This window comes from Natrix helvetica (genome assembly GCF_964273705.1).
Source record: "Natrix helvetica genome assembly, chromosome: 1".
NCBI lineage: Eukaryota > Metazoa > Chordata > Lepidosauria > Squamata > Natricidae > Natrix > Natrix helvetica.
The window spans coordinates 45762793-45778105 of record NC_138548.1 but is presented as its reverse complement, the minus strand read 5'-3'; positions in this window follow the sequence as shown (position 1 = coordinate 45778105).

Genomic DNA, 15313 nt, shown 5'->3' with positions numbered 1-15313 from the left:
ACTAAACCTCATCTTTTAAATCAATTTGGATTTTAGTTTTTTTATTGCCTTTTTTAGAATGAAAAACCATCAGAACTACCAGCTTTCAAATTGCTGGGTAAACTTCCTTTAAGTCATTTTTTTTTTAAAAAGAAGAAACTATGTCTTTTCAGCTTTGTAAAAAAAAAATGTAACTGCAAAGTACAGTAAAAGAGTGATTTTAGACACCAGAGTTGTTTCTAAACAGTTTAGTTGCTAATGTTTTGTGAAACTGATTTAAGAAAAGGTTTTGGAACTAATTAGCTGGATCCCCTCATGTGGAAAAAGCTTTTCTACATTTCAGTGCAAAACAAGACTTGGAAAGTCGATTACTAAAGCATATGATGGTTTTTTAAAGGAAACTTGGTCTGTGGGTATGTGAATTGCTTAAGCTTTTTAATTCTACTAGAACTAACAGTTGTTATGGAAGATGAACAAACTCCTCTGAAAACAACCGAAACAGACTCTAGGGTGGCCTTAAAATTACAACTTACAAGAAAAAAAATAGAAATACTGCATTTATAAGCTCCTAAATAATTATTAAAGACCAAAAAAAAAACCCCACCCATGCAAATAATGTGCCAAAAGCATTGTGAACTGTCCTTTTAAATTGACCTATAAGAACTTTAGTAGAGTTACTGTACTTAATGAAAGTACAAATGGACTTGATAAAAATCATAAGAACTTCAAAAGAAGATACATAGACTGGAAAAAACAAGAGTTAGATTTTTATCTGTGAGATTTAAGGAGGACTGGGAGGGAGGGAGGGAGGGAGGGAGGGAGGAAGGAAGGAAGGAAGGAAGGAAGGAAAATATTATAAAATTGGTTTATTTGGTAAAATGAGTTGCTATCTTTGATGATGTTTCATGGCTATACAGATTGGATACTGTAGTTTCTCTTTTGGAAATGTTCAGTGGTTTAATGGATTAGAGTGTAATATTTACATTGTCATTGTTGGATACAAAAATTATTATTAGTGGTAATATTTGATAGCTTTCAGTTTTATTATGATTATGTAATGTTTAATTGTTAAGAGAAGAACAAGGGGGATTTTGACTAAATGGAAAGCAGGATTATATATGGATGTCACAAGGTATTTTTGTTAATTTTTACAGAACCTTTGTGGATCAATAGTAAGAGCTCAAGATTTAGAGATGAGTTATAGAAAATGCAATGATACTGGCATACCGGAACCTTCCCCGGAGCACCGAATACCTTTCCGGTACGGTGCTCCAGAGGGCCCACCCACCCGCCTGAGTTCCTTATCGTGTTTTAAAGCTTTCGGCGCTTCCGCGCATGCGCATGGTGTATACAGCACCTGCATGACGCTCCGCCGAGCAACTGGAGCATTGCAGAGGCTTGAGGAAGCGTCGTTTGCAGCTACAACACATGTGTGTGCCATGCACGTCCACTTGGGTGATGCCGGGCCTGTTCCAACCATACCAATTGGAACGGGATCCGGAACCCACTACTGCTCCCCCCTCTCTACCCCCCGCACGTATGTGTGTATTCTTGTATTAGGTTTGTTAGTTGTATCTGTTTAATACAAATTTTAATAAAATTATCGAAAGAAGTTTTAGGCCTTTGAATTGTTCATTCAGAAAAGCAGGAAACTGCAAAAGGAAGGGATGCTGCTATTGACCAACAGACTGTCCACCAATTGCTTACTGACCTGAATATTTAGCAAAGGATAAGGCCAGTGCTGAGTCATACATCAGCAAAGCTAAAGCTTTCAATACAATCAAAGTAATCCTTAGAAATGTTGCTGGACTATTCTGGTTGATAGAAGATTGAATTGTGATTGCATTTCAGAAGAGGCGCATTCCTACCTGTTTCAATGATTTTACTACAGGAATTTCTAAGCTGAGCCAGCATTACATTGTTTTCTTTTGGCACCGATTGACAGATTAAGCAGTCAGTGCAAACATCTCTGGATTACAGCCACGGTCAAGAATACAGATTCTTACAAAAGCATTTCCCAACCTGTTACCCTCCAAATAGTTTGAATATAACTTTCAGAATCAATTTGTCATAGCAGCTGTAGTTGATGGGAGCTGGAATCCAAAAAAATGTTGAGGTCACACAATGCAGTTTTCTATTGGTTAGCAGCCTAAAAATTACATTGCCAAAGCTGTCGGGTTTTACATTTCTACTATCTAAGCTGTACATTGAAAGAAAAGCAGAACATCAAAGAAGACAGAGCAAGGAGGAGGAGCTAACGTTGCGATGACACGATGTGCAATCTTGGGCTCCAGGATCGCAGTCAATACTTTTGTCGCTGGACGGTCCTGCAGAGACAGTGACAGGGAATAGTACGTCTTGCTGATCTCAGGGACATCGCAAAGTCCCTGATTGATCCAGGAGAACCTCTTCTTGCCGACAATAGAAGCGCAGCCACTGAAGCTGCTGAAGTTGGGACAGCTCCAGAACAGCAGGAAAGCAGAAAGAGAAAGTGTGACGTTTCGTGAGGAAATTTTATTACTAGACAAGAGACTACCCAAAAAATCAAAGTTAAATTAAATTTGAAAACAGAAGAAAGTAAGCGGTGAAATTAAGATACGTTAGACAGTGTGTTATCCTTGTTTTTTAAAAATCTTTTTTCATGGATGGAACTTTTGCAAATATTTCCTGTTTTTAAACTGAATGGGATAGTTTTTCTTCTACTACTTTTTATTTATTTTTATATACCAATGGATTAAGAATTTTTTCCTATATTTTTACAATGATGGACTGGATGGTTTTTTTCTCCATTTAAGAAGGTTTTTTTTTCTCTGTAAGTTTGGATTATAATGAAGATATTAAAAGGAATACAAAGAGGTCTGTAACAATAGAAGGAAAGGAAGTAACACTGCCACTTGGAGACTGGAGGCTGGAAATATTGTTTTTTTTCTCCCTTTGATCATTTGTTTTACACTTCAAGGTCTCTCAGCTTGTTTACTGTGAGTGATAGTGGGAAGAGCACGGGTTGTTTATGCAGGTGCTCTTCGGAAGCTCTTTCAATAGCTGTAGTGGAGAGAGGAGAGACCTTGACTTTGAAAGATTATAAATGAACTCGCTTCAAATGTAACAAAAAGTTTGAATGTTATAGTGGCAGTGTTTACAAATTGAAAAATGGCACAACAAGAAAAAAAAACTTAACATTGCAAATGATTATGTTTGGAATTCAAAAGATCTTAGCTGTAACAGAAAAAATTGAGAAGATATTGGAGAATATAGAATGCAGCACAGTAAAATTTGATGGAAAAATTGAGAATGTTTATCAAATGGAAAAAGTGAAGGACAGAGTTCTAAAAATTGAAAGGAAAAATAATCAAAGAAACAAGAAAACTGTTGATATTGATAGTAAACTGAGTCTGGCTGGAAATGAAAAGAGTGGAATATGGAAAGGGGAAATAGATGGACTGGAACTCTATCCCAGACTTCAAAGTACAGAAGAAGAAGAAGAAGAGAGAAAAATTGATGGAAGTAAGTAGAGAAACTTTATCAGAAGCATGAGTGATAATTAAAGATAAGCTGATTGAAGAAGCAAATGGAGGGTTTCGAGTTTATATAAGAAATGAACTGAACAATAACTTGCAAAGAGAAGTCTATATAAGACTTACCAAGAAATTAATCAGAATGCTAATGCTACAAATGGCAAGAGACATAAGACTGCACTATTACTGGAGAGACATAGGTTGATGTAATGAAAGCTGATAATAAAAATTAAGTAAAATTTAGTTAAATTTAGAGTATTATGTATAAAATGAAGTGATAATGGTTATAGTTAAATAAATAATTGATAATGATAATAATGCATATATATGTATTGGTTTGTTAAGAAGAAATTCTATATAAATTGCAAATGGAGACTATGAAAGGAAGTTTAGAAATTAAACATAATCAATTTTTTATTTAGAACGTTATAAAGATGCAATTTTGTTGTAGGATGTTGGGAGGTGTTAATGGAATGCCATTATGTGGTTTTGCTTTAAATTGGAATATTTCATATAAAAGGATGTAAAAACAATTACAGTCAAATGAAGGCTGAGGTATGATGAAAGCAATGTATATAAATACTGCATACTTGATTTAAAACTATGTGATTCGATATGAATTATAGGTGATGACTGTGGAAGGGACGCACGGAGGTTTTTGTAACCAATCATCACACTTTCTACAATTTGTAATGGGAGATGGTTTTGTGTTTTTTGTTTTTGTCTGTTTGTGTTCATTTTTAAAAAATTCTTCAAAAAAAAGAAGAAGACAGAGCCAGCAGGGTGGGGTTCAGGCACTTGCATGTGATTGGGGAGTGAATCAGCATCTTCCATCTGGGTGTGACTTCCATTCCTATAAATCAGTCTCGTATAATGCTGACCATAGCAAAGAAAAGCCTTTGTGTGGAATATGAGTTTTGCACCGTCAATGAAACCACACCCCAGTCAAAGACTATGTAGTTTAATGTTTTCATAATTGGACTTGAAGATGTTTGGACAAAAAGACAAATGTGAGGCAAAGAAGCAGAGGTAAAGAGTGATGATCTTTTGAAGCATGGTCACTGAATCTTAAAAGACTAATACATAGAAATGATTAAGACTGTTTGGATAACATACCCACGATTAATGCAAATCTGAGTTCACACCATGCTCCATTCCATAATTTAAAAATGGGGGGCACGTGTACAGAATGTGGTGTGCTAAAACATAGCTGGTACTTTAAAAAAAAAATTCAGCATATTGTACATATCTAACCAGAGACCAAAAAAATCCAGAGCATTTTCTTAATTTAGCATCCTCTACAATCAGCCAATGGCCATGCTGACTTGTGAACTCTGGCTGTTGTAGTTCTTCCACCCTTAAAATAAATACACTAAAATGGAGCCTTTACCGTGGCTTAAATTGTTCAAATATGTTATTGTGGCTTGATTTGCATATAATAATGAGTTATAATGGATGCATTTACACATTGGACTAAGTCAAAAACAAACAAACCGTCTAATGGTTTACCATTAGTTGTGAACCTAGCCATTAGTTGTTTAACACAGAGCACACAATATTTTCTTCTCGCACAGACACATGCACATACACATTTGACACCAGTCAGAGACTTCTTTAAATGTTAAACAAAAGCAAACCTAACTATTATTCTGAAATATGAACATAAAAGTTTGATTTTGAAGTAGGACGTTAGATACTTTGAAGTCATTTATTCAAAGTTATTTATTTATGCCATACTTTGACATGGATCTTCTCCTCCTTCAAGGCTTGAGAGCTGGGGCCTCAAAAAGGAACCGGGTGCTAGATCCCTGCCTTGGCACTTTTACAAATTTAAAGTTTCATTGTTTTCAAAGTCTTTGTTTTAACCTGATTTCTTACTATATAGAGTAGTACCTTTCAGTTATGAAGAGCACTTTATTTCATTCTGGAGCTGACATTAAAAACATCTTTCTCTTGAAAACAAGATGATGCAAGTATATCTTTCACTTTCCCAAGCTTTAAATTTGTCAGCATGCCCAATGTTAAGAGCTTTCTTAAATTTTGCTGCAATTATTTTTGCTTTTTCCCCAAACTATTTTGCTTTGGTAAATTCATTGAATACTGCTTATTGAAGCTTTATTTATAGAATAACATTTTCCAGAATCATCACGGAGGACACCTGCTTATTAAAAACCATCCAATCTCAATAAAGCCTTCACATAGTTATTTGATGACAAATCTTACTCACACATACAACCAAAAGTATCGATCCAATATTTTCATCATAATAAGAAAGAAAAAACCTAGAGAAGACAAGTGAAACAGTGGATAATACCTTTGAAGGAATTAAATTCATAAGGGAAGAAGAAAATAGCAATATACTACCCTTCTTGAGGGACACGGTGGCTCAGTGGCTAAGATGCTGAGCTTGTCGATCAGAAAGGTCAGCAGTTCGGTGGTTCAAATCCCTAGCACCATGTAATGGAATGAGCTCCTATTACTTGTCCCAGCTTCTGCCAACCTAACAGTTCAAAAGCATGTAAAACACAAGAAGAAAAATAGATACCACCTTCCGTTCCATAAGCCTTCGGTGTTTAGTCATGCTGGCCACATGACCATGACCATGGATATGTCTTCGTACAGCACTGGCTCTTCAGCTTTGGAATGGAGATGAGCACCGCCCCCTAGAGTCGGGAACGACTAGCACATATCTGCGAGGGGAACCTTTACCTTTACCCTTCCTGAATATCTTCATCAGCAAAGGAAACAACAACAATCTAGAAATCCTTAGAAAGAAACTCACACTAGGTGTTCAACTACAGAGTAATAATTCAACCTCCCATAAGAGGAGTATGTAAGAGCCATATTCAGGCAAAAACAAACACACTGCAAATACAAATCCACAATGCCAAAAGGAAGAAACAGACCATCTAATGCAGTGGTTCTCAACCTTCCCAATGCTGCGACCCTTTAATACAGTTCCTCGTGTGGTGACCCCCAACATAAAATTGGTGTCTCGGTTCCTAAGACCATCGAAAATATGTGTTTTCTGATGGTCTTAGGCGATCCCTGTGAAAGGGCCATTTGACCCCCAAAGGGGTCCCGACCCACAGGTTGAGAACCACTGATCTAATGTATATAATATTTCTAATGAAACGGATACCCACGCAACTTTATCAAGAAGTATCTAACCACATAAACGACTATGGCCAAACTAGAACAACTGAGGAAAAGAATAATTCTTGCATACATCAAAAACCTCTAAGAAACAATCAATTGCTACAACCACACAACAGCACTATAGTACCGTAACACACAAACCAGCTTCCAAAACATTTAACAAATCCAAAGACTCAATAGCTCAAGAAGAAGAGGGGGGAAGGGGAGTCATCTACAACATACAGTACACGAACTGCAATGTAAGACAGAGAAGTAGAAGCAACAAACATCCACAAGTACCTACTAGCTCTCATGACAAGACTCTTTCAAATTAGACACAAAAAGATCAACCATAGTTTCAACTGGGAAACTGTAAGTATCCTAGATAGCCCAACCAAAACTGAAAGGCAAGCTACCTCACATAAACAGGTGGCAAATCCCACACTCACTGCATTGATAATGTTACCTAATTAGGTAATGAAACATTTGGAAGCAACCAACTAAGTTCAGAGCGCACCAAGAACACCACAATATTTTTGAATATAGCTGGTGTCTATTGTTTTAATTAATTTAGGCAGCTTTTCACCATATGGCCGTCCAGTATTTAGGAAGAACTCAGCAACTAGGAAATTAGTAGTCAGTACTAATTTGAGGTTATTTGTTAAAAACAGAGTGACATGGGATAAACCATATTTTCCAGCTTTCTGTCTTTCATATTTAGCACTGGCATTAGCACTAGCCCTTAGACTTATATAGCACTTCACAGTATTTTACAGCCCTCTCTTAAGCAGTTTACAGAAGAGTCAGCATATTGTCCCCAGCAATTTGTGTCCTCATTTTACTGAACTCGGAAGGATGGAAGGCTGAGACAGCCTTGAGCCATTTAGAATGGAACTCCTGGCAGTGAGCAGTTAGTCTGCAATACTGCATTCTACTGCACCACCATTATTAGATTAATGGAATTTAAGCCATTGCAAATTACCTAGTTTATTTTGGGGGGGGGGGATATTTGTCTGTTTTACCTGGGTAACCTGCATTCTGTTGCTTAATAGCCATAGTCAGTCTTCGGTTTGATTAGGACAAATGTCAAAACTGCCTCCATCCTAAATTTCTCCGATTCTTTCCTTTTTCCAATTTCATCAATCCAGTTCAAGGTAATTGGTTGTTCCACATTAGATGGAACAGTTCATGATAAATGAGTGCCATCTACAGTCAGGATATGAAATGTGGTTGTGATACCCAAGCAGCTTATCATATAATAAACAATTCTAAAGCAGACAAAAATGTTATGTTAAAAATAAAACAGAGATGGATAAATAAATGGAGCAGGTTTTTAATTAGTAGAATATATCTTGTTGCATAAGTGCTCTTTTCCAATCTGTATTTCAAAATGGCTAAATAAATTCATATTTCTAATCTTGTGTCTTGGTTTAAGTTGTCAAGTTGGAATAATATTGATCTAAGAAATAAGGAGGACTGCTGGAATATTGTTAGTACATTTCATCTGAACTGTCAAAATACTTTTTTAGATTTACTGTCTTTTCGTGTATTTATTCTTTGCATTGGCTAATGGTTCCTTGTTAATCATCTAGATCGTCTAAGAAAAAAAGCAGTTTAAACAAACTATAAATTAGGCATATTGTAACTCAAAAAACTCTGAAACTATTTGATCTTTTAGAAATCTAGCACAGGTTTGCAAATAATAAATTTCAATCCACTGAGCAAAGTCCCATGGAATGCCATATCTAGTAATCACTTGCTTTAAAAAATTAATCTGAATGAAATCAAAGGCTTTTTCTTCATCTAAAATTACTAATAACATGAAGTTCATTCTATTCTTGGCTATATCCAGTTTATCAATTATAATTGTAAATGGTCTGATGCCTAACATTTTTTTGTAAACCCCAAGTAACAGGGGTAAATTATATGTAGTAAGACTTCCTACAACTATTTAGCCAGTATGGTAATTAAATTCTTACTATCCAAATTAATTAATGAAATCAACCTCATATATTCATATGAGAAAAGAAAGTGCACCCTCTTTGAGTTTTATGGTTTTAAGTATCAGGACATAGTAAAAATCATCTAGTTCTTAGAAGTTATTAAAAGTAGAATAGAATAACAGAATTGGAAGGGACCTTGGAGGTCTTCTAGTCCAACCCCTACACCACTTCAGACCAATGGTTATCCAATCTCTTCTTAAAAACCTCCAGTGTTGGAGCATTTACAACTTCTAGAGGCAAGTTGTTCCATTGATTAATTGTTCTAACTGTCAGGAAATTTCTCCTTAGTTCCAAGTTGCTTCTCTCTTTGATTAGTTTCTACCCATTGCTTCTTGTCATACCCTAAGGTGCTTTGGAGAATAGCTTAATGCCCTCTTCTTTGTGGCAGCCCCTGAGATATTGGAACACTGCTATCAAATCTCCCCTAGTCCTTCTTTTCATTAAACTAGACATACCCAGTTCCTGCAACCATTCTTCATATGTTTTAGCCTCCTGTACCCTAATCATCTTTGTTGCTCTTCTCTGCACTCTTTCTAGAGCAGCGGTTCTCAACCTGTGGCTCGCGACCCCTTTGGGGGTCGAACAACCCTTTCACAGGGGTTGCCTAAGACCTCTAGGGCCTAGAGTCAATAACAGGAGAGGGGAATTAATTCACTTGATTTTAGCTAATGGGTGCATTCGCCAACCTCGGTGTGGAAAGGGAGGCGTTTTGCAGTGACAGCCTTCGCAACATAAACAGCTGGTTTCCAGTGCTTTCTGGGAAGTGTGGTCTTAAGGCATTGTTTTCACCTGCCTAGATGCCGCTGGCTCTGAGATTAGTCAGTCACGTGTCACCTGCTCAGCTCTGCAGCGGCGGCCCTTGGGTGTAGTAGGCATATGGGGGGGGGCAAGAAGCAGGTCCGCTTTGCCCGGTTGGAAGAAGAGGTGGGAGCGTGAGAAGAAGCGGGAGCCCTTGGGGATACCGCTGGGGAGGATGCAGCCACTGGAGAGTCACAGCCTGGAAGCTCGGCACCGCTCACCTTTCAGCCGATCATAAAGGTGGCTGATGGCCATGGGCAAAGAAGCCAAGGTGGCGGCCTTGGCGCAGGAAAGCTGGCAGCTTCATGTCGGGCACTGAAGTGCATTTCAGCTGCTCTTTGCACCGATTTCCTGGGCCTGGTAAGGAGGTAGGAAAGCCAGGAGGGTGAACGAGCCGGGCAGCACGTTGAATGACAGCCGGCTTCACTCTCTGCCAACCCTGTGGGCCCCTTGCCCTTATGGCCCAGCCCGCAGCTTTCTGGGAGCAGCGAAGGAAGTCTGGAGTTGGGCGCTGCCCTCTAGCGCCCTTGAAAGAGTGATAGTCAGCAGACCCAATTGAACTGCCCCGCTGGTAAGAGATCCAGTGGGGATCTCTCTGCCTTCCTTAAGAAGCAAACGTTGCCCTGTTGGAATAGGGACAAATGGATACCCTTTGCCTCTTGCCCTGTTTTTGTTCAAGCCTAACATACAGGTAGTCCTCGACTTACCAGCCCACACTTGAGCCCAACATTTATGTTGCTAAGTGAGAAGTTTTTTGTGGGTTTTGCCCCATTTTACCATTTTTCTTGCTACATCTGTCAAGTGAATCACTGCAAGTTAAGTTAGTAACACTGTTGTTAAGTGCATCAGGCTTAACAATTCATAACAGTAGCAAAATTACAGTTGTGAAGTAGCAACAAAAATATTTTTATGGTTGGGGGTCACCACGACATGAGGAACTGTATTAAAGGGTCGTGGCATTGGGAAGGTTGAGAACCACTGAGTCTCCACATCTTTTTTACATCGTGGCGACCAAAACTGGATGCAGTATTCCAAGTATGGCCTGACTAAGGCATTATAAAGTGGTATTAACACTTCACATGATCTTGATTCTATCGTTCAGTTTATGCAGCCTAGAACTATGTTGGCTTTTTTGCAGCACATTGCTGGCTCATATTTAAATGGTTGCTCACTAGGACTCCAAGATCCCTCTCACAGTCACCACTATTAAGCAAGGTACCACATATACTGTACCTGTGAACTTGGTTTTCCTTGCCTAAATGTAGAACCTTACTTTTTTCATCATTGAATTTCATTTTATTAGATAGTGCCAGTGGTGGGTTTCAAATTTTTTAGAACCTCTTCTGTAGGTGTGGCCTGCTTTGTGGGAGTGGCATGCCGGCCATGTGACCAGATGGGAGTGGCTTACCAGCCATGTGACTGAGTGGGCGTGGCCAACATGTAAAATGTGGCAAAACTCACTTAATGCAACCAAAATGTTGGCTCAGAAACTCTGGCATTTGAAGCACGCAAGTCTTAAAGCTGTCAAGTTACAAGACCCTTGCACCCCTAACCCTTTAGAAAAAAAACCCCAGGGGTGTTCAAACTTGGCAGCTTTAAGACTTGTGGACTTCAACTCCCAGAATTCCTCCTCTGGCTCTTCATCTTGATGATGTGCGGACGGGCGGGGGGAGGGAGCTGGAACCGGTTCTAAATGGCACTGTAGATTTGTGGAACCTCTTCTGTAGAAAAGGTTAGAACTGGCAGGAACCCAGCCCTGGATAGTGCCCAATGTTCAAGTCTGTCAAGTTCCTTCTGTATCTTAAGCCTATCTTTTGGAATGTTGGCTATTCCTGCTAGCTTAGTGTTGTCTGCAAATGTGATGAGTTCTCCATCATACATAAATACAAACTCAGATGAGTAACATAACATGACATATTACACCATGTCATTATTTATCTACAATTATTAATACAATGAGGTTCTTTCTATTCTTGACTATATCTAGTTTATTAATTATAACTGTAAATTGTCTGGTGCCTGATGATGATGGCAGTTTACAATTATTAAAATGTTTATTATACAAAATATAGTACCCTGGAAATCTGCCAATGTCTTGTGCCATTGTTTCTCAACCATGGTCACTTTAAGATGCATGGACTTCAACCCCCATGTTTCCCAGCTAGCTTTCTGAGGGATTCTGGGAATTGAGAGCGTGCACCTTAAAGTGACCAAGGTTGAGAAAAAGTGCCTTATGCCATTATAGTGAAAAACTGTGTCTGAATATGTGTTGTTTTTCACCATTCTTTTCCTCTACTGCAGTGTTTCCCTACAGTGAACCAATTAAAAAAGACTTGGTTATGGAAAACTAATGTGGAGGATTCAAACTAACCTATTTGCAGTCATGTATCTAGTATTCTATGTGTATTTTAGTTGATACAACCACATAAAGTAAATGTCTGCATACTTTATTTATTTTGGGTCAGTACAGCAAGTGGGGTTAATGATGAATTGCCTTCTAATTAGTCAGTTTTTATTCTCCATTAGAGGACTGATTTAATTACTGGTTTGTACATTTAATTACTTCTGTCTGCTTTAGGGAAGCAATATTATTTGATAGCATGATGACTAATTAATAAAAGAACAATTCATCACTAATCCCTTAGGTGCATTATAAAAGAAACAATAAAAGGAGTCAAAAGAGAAAGGAGGGAACTATTAAATAATATTGGAACCGACTTTAATTAAACACTCTTCTCTCAAACTTAGAGTGAAATGTTGCCTGGAAAGCATTGACAGTAGAGGATATCTGAAAGGGGAATGCTAGCTAGCAACTATAATCCAGCTGAAAAGATGTCAGTAGTGGCAGAGGGATTCGTAGGTTTAGGAAGTGGACACTTTCCACAAGAAAAGAGAATTGATGTTTTTGATGTTGGAGAAAATTCCTGTGAATATCGCACATAGAACAAGTCAATCCACAGTTTTTCCTTAAAGCAAAAAATTAACAAATTCAAAAGATCATATTTCGGACATATTATGTGTAGACCCAGCTCCCTTAAGAAGAAAATGTAGGAAAGATGGGAGGAAAGAGAAAAAAATAGATGACCAGATAGATGGACTTGATTATAATGTCAGTGGAGGCACTCAGTTTTAAAATCAAGGATGCTTCTTAGTAAGACTCTGTCATCACTAAAGAGGTGATGAAGAGATGATGGAAACTATTTTTGGAGAAACAAACTTTTTCACATCTTGTTTGGTTTGGCTTTCCTTTCAACAGGAGTGTTGAAGTGGATGATGGGGAAAAGGTGAAAATTACAGTTTTTCATATTCAAACATTTGTATTAAATAGATATATGCAGAAAGATCAAGAATCAAGCATTCTTGATTTTAAAAACCAAGGATGTACCAAAAGTTGGTTTTGCATAGATAGATGCAGAATTGCTAAAGAGATGGGTTAGGTGAGTAAGATCGGCACCTGGGAGAGGGAAACAGGGATTGGTTTGATTTGGGGACAGAGCAGGCAAGCAGAGGTTTATGCAGGAAGTGCTTATACTGTGGATTCTCCTGGAAAAGGTTTATCGAGGCAGAATGCTGTTGTCAGGGTTCCAGGTAACACCCCCAACGAAAGAAGATTCTGAGGCTTGAGTTTCCTCAAAGTTCCTTTTTATTAGAGATGTCATATTGGCACATCTGGGAAAATCCGAATCTGAAAGCTTCTAGGTTTTCCTCACCCTAACAAAAGTTCAAGTCCCTGCCCAGCACCCACATGTCCATCATATGGTCCAATCAGGCATCGTTCCAACTGGAGATGCCTTCCAGTCACACCACTCCAGGTGCAGGGCAAGATGTCCTTGACTCTCTGAGAAAGGAATGTTATTTAGACCATATATCTCCCATACTCCATGTAATGCCCCCTCCCATTTTCCCACAGCAGAAAATGTGGCAGGCCTGGAGTCCCAATGTAAAAGATGTTTTTCAGGCCTGACAGCTCTAGTGTATTTTAGCAATGTCTCAGAGTACACTTCACGAAATACAGATAGGATTGGGACAAACCACTACATTCAATTTCATTTAAATCAAAAGAATTTAAAATAATTTTAGTGATACTGTTTACACCCATGCATTTAATAACCACCATCTCATTTAAAATTTCAGTTTGAGAATTCCTTTAATAGATCTTGAGAATCTATGAAACCCAAAGGTTTTAGAGGCTGAACACCAGAATCTCAAGACAATTGAACAGAAGTTGGAGGACAATGCTGTAACCCAGGAGTTTTATGATAGTTCTGTTAGATATTAACATATATCGCAGCAAGTCTCCACTCAGGTCCGCCGCTAGGGCGGGAACCAGGTATCATTCTGATTGGTCGAGAGGCGTACCCGATCCCTATAAAAGGGGAAACCTCAGACCACAGAGCAAGCTGGATCACTACTACTACTAATAAAGAGCTGTTAAGTCACTACGTGTCCAGAGTCTGTTCTCTCGTTGCCCAAATCTAACATTGGCGACGAAGGTGGGATTGAGAGACAGATAGGACGAAGCTACCTCCAGAATCCCAGGATTCGATCCAGCCCAGGAATTCGGCAGAAATTCCGGCAGCCATCTCACACCATCGCAGCGCGGGAAATTCAACGCAGAGAAGATGGCGATGCACACTCCTCCTGCTCCATTCGACCCAATGAGCGACCATTGGGAGTCCTACATGATCCGGTTCGAGTGTTTTCTCGAAGCGAACGAATACACGGGAATACCAGACTCCCGTAAGAAGAACATTTTTCTTAGCTACTATGGGCGAGAGGTCTTCGAGACGGCCAGAGACCTCTCTGAGCCAACACCGATTCAAGCGGTATCATGGGCGGCACTACAACAGACTCTGCAAACACACTACGCGCCAAAACCTTCCCGCCATGTTTGCCGACAAGAGTTCAACACGAGGAACCAGAAAGCGGGAGAATCAATCAACCAATATGTTGCAGCACTACGGAAAGCAGCGACTCACTGCGAGTTCAGGGATCTGGACGAGCAAATCCTGGCAAGACTCGTTTGTGGGTTAAAGGACATTTCTCTACAAAAACGGCTGTTGGCAAATCCCAATTTAACCCTACAAATAGCACTAAATGAAGCAAGGGCGTCCGAGTCAGCAGATAGATCTTCCGAGACTATACAACGCGGGTTCAGCGCGATCCAATCCGGATCCAGACATGCCAGAGTTCACTATGAGGACACCGATCCAGATTTTGAGGATCCCGAAGTAGAGGACAGTCACCTGATGAGGAGCAGTCACATGAGACCTGGGGGTAAACCCGGATTCCGCTTGCCACCCTGCGCAAGCTGCGGAGGGAACCACCCCCGGTCTACCTGTCGGTTCAGGAACGTTGTTTGTTCGCACTGCGACAAACTTGGGCACATCGCAAGAGTGTGCCGGAGCGAAGTCCCTGCCTCACAAGAGCAGCCTCCCATGTACCGCCAACAGAAGCCCAACCCAGGGGCTTGGCGAAAGCAAAAAGGGCGCCCAGAGAGAAACCCAAGAGAGTTTACCCAGAGACATTATTCACAAAGAGCTGAAGGGGGATATTCCCAGAGAGATTACACACAAAGAGCTGAGCGAGCGTATTACCAGAACGCTGAGCGAGAGTATTCCCAGGATACCGATGCTGAGATAGAGTTGACCCAGAGAGAGCAATTGCGAACCTATCTCACCACGATAGGTCAGGTCCGCACCAAGCGGCCTAAAAAGCTGAAAGTCACAGTCCTCCTGGAGGACTCTCCTTGCGAGCTGGAAGTTGACACAGGATCGTCCCTAACGATCATTTCATGGTCCGCCATGAAAAAGGCTATCCCTAGCCTCAAAAAGAGCCAACTACGCACACCAGACATCCTGCTACGAGACTACCAGGGGA